Raw genomic sequence first — 5,758 nt, 5'->3', positions numbered from 1 at the left:
TGTCACTCAGGGCCCAGTGTGGGCCAGATACCCTCCTAATGTCACCACTACATGACTCCATTGAGTCTTAACACCCTACACTGCAGATTCTCCTCTCATAAAGATATAAGGCTCAGAGAGAGCAATGTCATACCAGGGGGTCATATTGCTAGGTGGCACAGCTCCACCTGCAGCATATATCAGTCTGACTCCATAGCCCCTTGCCCAACCGAGAGCCACATCCCTGTGTTCTGCCTTCTGTCACTGTGTCAGTCCTCAGCCTTCTGTGTGTCCTTTGCTTAACCTTACAATCGCAAAACCACATACTAGGCACGGCCTGGGAGGTGGGGTCTGGGGCAGGAGTGGGGTAGCTCTTTATGTTGGGAGAAGGGAATTTTTTTCAGACTACTTCACAGCAGTTGGGGTGGCACGTGGACCCTTGTGCCCTCCAGGAATGCTATGAGGTGCTTTGCATTTGATACCACAAGCATTCACTATGGTAACTGCACATACTGCTATGCAGAGATCTCAAACATTAACCAAGGACTGCGGGTAAACCACCCTGCCTGCTGCTTTATTCCCACTTTCTCTTTCCATCTTTCCCTCCCTGCTTTGTTACTGTTCAATTTTTCATCGCATCACCGAGTTCCTGAATCCCTTCTGCTCCCTGCCCACCTAAGTGCTCAGTCAAGAGGAGCCCTTTACAACGAACCTCTTGGATAAAGAAAATAAAAATCATCTCACCATCAATAAGAATTCTTCTATCATCTTCTCCTGTATGTCACTTAGGAGTAATAAATAAACATTTTACTGTGCCTGATCTAAGGAACATCACATATTAAGGAGCATGGCGACATGCCTGGTTTCACTGAAAGGTCACAAGATGGAACACACACAGAGCAGCTGTCACTATCCTGACTTGACAGATGAGGAAACTGAGTCTTGCCTATAGACTGTGAGTTCATTCTTTTTTTCTTTTTTCATTTTCTTAATTAGATATTTTCTTCATTTATATTTCAAATGCTATCCCAAAAGTCCCCTATACCCTCCCCCAGCCCTGCTCCCCTACCCACCCACTCCCACTTCCTGGCCTTGGCATTCCCCTGTACTGGAGCATATAATCTTTGCAAGACCAAGGGCCTCTCACCCCATTGATGGCTGACTAGGCCATCCTCTGCTACATATGCAACTAGAGACACAAGCTCTGGGGGATACTGGTTAGTTCATATTGTTGTTCCACCTATATGATTGCAGACCCCTTTAGCTCCTTGGGTACTTTAACTCCTCCATTGGGGGGCCCTGTGTTCCATCCAATGGATGACTATGAGCATCCACTTCTGTATGTGCCAGGCACTGGCATAGCCTCACAAGAGAAAGCTATATCAGGGTTCTGTCAGTAAATCTTTTTGGCATATGCAATAGTGTCTGGGTTTGGCGATTTTATATGGGATGGATTCCAGGGTGGGGAAGTCTCTGGATGATCCTTCCTTCCATCTCAGCTCTGAACTTTGTCTCTGTAACTCCTTCCATGGGTATTTTGTTCCCCACTCTAAGAAGGAACGGAGTATCCACACTTTTCTAAGAGTCCCTTCCAGGGACAAGCAAATAAGATAGCCCAGCCTTCCTTACATGCATCAAGTCGTTGTTGCAGTGCAATCTCATGGGAATGTCATAATGTCATGATGTTTTTCTCTCAGGTAGCAAGTCTGTTCCATCTCCATGGGCATAACATCATAGGGTTATGCTATCTCCTAACTGGAGAAAATCCCCATCCCTTCTACTTCCTCCACTCCCTCCACCCCTACTCCATCCCCATGATCACTATCCCACCCCTGCCAGCGCATAGGTCCCACCTAACAGCTGCAAGAAGATCAACAGCGTTCCCGTTGCCTAAAGCTCTGGACCACTGCTCTTCTGGATGGCTGTGGATGATGAAGGGGAGAATTTCAGAGTTTGTAGGCAAAAGTGAACTTAGAATTGTGCTTGTGCTGTGATATCCGTGTCATAGGTGGGGATGGAGCGGAAGAGGGAGAGCATGCCAGAAAGGGAAAGAGAGCTGTCTGCTTCTGTCAGACGTGAGCTCCAGAGCAATAGAGATATACGGGTAGTTCAATTTCTGTTTGCCTGAGCCAGGGAGAAAATCTAATTAAATATGGTGTCTGAGTTTGGAGAAGACTGGATGGGGCTGGAATATAAAGTGTGGCAGCTACCCATAGATCAGAGGGCAATATTAATAAACCCACAGAAAGGGACAGCAGGATCTGCCAGTGGTATTGATAAAATGCAAAGCAAAGACAAAGCAGGCTGGGAATATTGCATGATAATGCTGATAAAAGCCACCAGCTACCATGGCCCTTGGCCTGCTGCAGGAGACTGGGGGTTCAGTTTCTCGCTTCTGCCTCCTCATCCTCTTCCCTCTACTCTGACCTCGATTCTGTTTCCTATCAACATGCAAACTCAGCGTCATCGAACCTTTCCAAGAGCAACTAAAGCTGAGACAGCCGTCAAAGAGTGAGAACCAGAGGGAAAACGGGCCTCTGCTTCCTCTGAGAAACAGAACAAAGGGAGAAAGAATACAGGCTAGAGAACTTCCTTCCACACACACTTGCAGATGAGTGGCTGCATCACGGACTTACATGAAGAAGGCTGAGGGCTGCCCTTAAATGACTCCTACAGAAATGCTTTTGTTAAGTTGCCAGTGACATATTGGATGTGTGCAAAGTTTCCCAATCCGCTGACACTTTCAAAGCCAAAATGGAACATTTGTTATTTTGGGAGGGAAAAAAAGAGTAAGAAATCCTTGGAAGTGTGAGAGTGTAAGCCAATGGGGTTTGGTGGTGAACATGACGGGTACCACTATGTCCAGTCTCTTCTGGCTTACTAACAACTCTGCCTTGGGAATGGCAGTTCCTCACTGTTGGAAGCCCCACACCTACCTGCATTCTACCTCTCTATGGCCACTGTCACAGATACAGCCAAGCCCTGCAAGCTTAGCTGAACTTCAGTATTCTTTCCTCTATGGTTACCACCATCACTGCTGTATCATGACTTTTGCCTCATTTTCCTAAGCCTCTCTGCTATGGCTTGCATCTGCCCCAAGCATGTGATGCAAATTTCACTATGTATTAATCTGAAGTCTTTAATACTGTGTTTTATTCCAAGGAACTGCTTGTGTGACTGTAGCAGTGATTGTTCTAAATAAGCACATCTCTGCTTATAGGCCCTTGACCTTGAAAATCTAACCCCTGACCTCACCATATCCCACCTCTACCAATACACCATACTTCTTTTTGAAAACAGAATCTGAATCTGACAGTTGTGCTGGAGGCATCTCTGCAGAGCTTCCTATGTGTATTCACCTGCCTCAAGTTCTGAAACTTTAGTTTCCATTTTGACTAAATGAGATTAACTCTTATTTGACCACTCTGGGTGGGAGGTGAGGATTCCAGGAGATCAAGTTCTAAGTCTACTATTGGCTACTAGCTGAAGAAATGCAAATTCATTCTCCACTCAGGAGAGAGAAGGCTTATCACCTCTCCAGAGATGGTTAGGGTTAGGTTGGGTTTAGGATAGGGGTTAGTGGTATTGTTAAGGTTGGGATTAGAATTAGGGTTGGGCTCAGTGTTTAGGTTGGGTTTGAGATTAGAGTTGATGTTATTATTAGGGTTGGGTTGGGGTTAGGGTTAGTGGTAGTGTTAAGGTTAGGATTAGAGTTAGGGTTAGTTAGTATTAGTTTGGGGGTTAGGATTAGGGCTAGGTTTGGGATTAGAGTTGGGGGTGGGCTATTTATGGGGTTAGAGCTGCAGTTAGTGTTAGGATTAGAGTTAGTGGTAGGGTTGGTATTAATTGCTGCCCTGCTGCTTCAAGCTGCCTTTAAAAAGTTCACATCAGGGCTGGTGAGATGGCTCAGTGGGTAAGAGCACCCGACTGCTCTTCCAAAGGTCCAGAGTTCAAATCCCAGCAACCACATGGTGGCTCACAACCATCCGCAACGAGATCTGGCGCCCTCTTCTGGAATGTCTGAAGACAGCTACAGTGTACTTACATATAATAAATAAATAAATCTTAAAAAAAAAAAAAAAAGTTCACATCAGGTCTTGACAATACCTTTGAGTGTTGGCAACATCATTATTTAATAGATGAGAAAACTTGATCTTGGAAGACTCAAAGACTCAAAGCAGGTTACAGAATTCGTTGCTGCCTTTTCTGTATATCTTAGAAACATAGCATTGCTCACGGGCCTCTCCTCAAGCCACGTCCTGCTCTCCATCCTAGTTTGTCATTTTGTCTGCGAGGAACATCTCTAACTGGTATGTCAAGACTATAGTCTCCCTCTGCTCCAACCACGCCGCTAAAAATGCAACCCTCTCCCATTATCACTCACTTATAACTATTGTGGATAGAATCCAGAGCCTTGTGTACACCAGACAAGTGCTCAACCAGTGAGCTGTATTCCCAGCCATTGGTTTGCAGAGGCAGAGCCTTGCTATAAAGCTCCAACTGACATTGAACTCACTGCATAGGGTCATTCCCACAGCTTCCAGGTTCTGTCACTGTGCCTGGCTTCTACTTTACTCTTTTTGGTTTGTTTAAATTTTCTTATTGTGTGATCGTGTAGAGATCAGAGGACAACTTTTCAAACCCTATCCTCCCCCCTTCTGACATGTGGGTCCTGGGTAGTGATCTCAGGTGATTGCCCTTAGTTAGCACAAATCACCTTTAAGTATGCTCCCAGGCCCTCCACATCACTATTTCAAAGCAGACAGCACCACAGACTTTTTATGCATCATCTAACACAAATCATCCACCTCTCATTTATCACCTGCCTCTATCATCTATCTATCTATCTGTCATCTATCATCTATCTACATATTGGCTTGTGTCTCCCGTCCTCACTAGATCTCAGAAGAGACTTTCTTTCACCTACTACTGAGACGTCAGTGCCCATAAGAGTTCCTGGCAAGATGCTCAGAGGCCAGAATTGGGAAACACTCGATCTATTCCAGTTTGTCCTTGTAATCTTTCCATCCACCAAGAGATGGTATATTTAGTGATGGGATGCCAGATGAGGAGCCAGACGGTCAACGCTAGCATCTCCATCACTGATCATCTGCATGTTTTCACCCCAATTCCTAAGGCCCCAGAGCTCAGCAGCACCATCTGTGAAATACAGATGTGGAAAGCGACAACATTAGAAGCACTCTGGGGGCTGAGGGATATAATTGTACATGCAGTCAGTGCTCAGCAGTAGTCACTGTCACTCCCTACCAACATCATCATTAGCATCGACCCTGCTATGACATAGCCCAACCAACACAGGGTTCCTTTAAAAATGAAATTTTTTTCAAAAACCTTAAGAAGTTAGTGGCCCAAGTCCCAAATCAATGCCTGCCATAGCTGGAGCCAGAGCCAGCTCTTGTTCTCCTAGTCAGGGTTCTCTGCTGTCCTGATCCCACCCCATTTCCCACAGGTGGGCATGACATATTCATATTGCCATCCCTGTCCCCACTCTAGAGAGTAGCCACAGCCACAGGTCTAAATGCTGTTTCTTCCCCAAGCCTCACACCTGGGGCTGTCTGCTTCCATCTGGTAGCCAAGTCCTCTCACCTCTCTTGTATCAGAATCCTGGCCCAAAAAAATGTATCCAACTGCTACTCTAAGCTCATCACAGAAACCTGATTCCTCATTGTCCTTTGCTGACTATGGAGAATAAAAAGGACCACGCTTTACCACAGTGAAAATCCAGGTGGCCCTTGTCCTTAAGGTGCTGTGATGAAAT

This window comes from Mus caroli, unplaced genomic scaffold (genome assembly GCF_978045245.1).
Source record: "Mus caroli unplaced genomic scaffold, Mus_caroli_1 scaffold_11, whole genome shotgun sequence".
Classification (NCBI taxonomy): Eukaryota; Metazoa; Chordata; class Mammalia; order Rodentia; family Muridae; genus Mus; species Mus caroli.
This window is presented reverse-complemented; position numbering follows the sequence as displayed.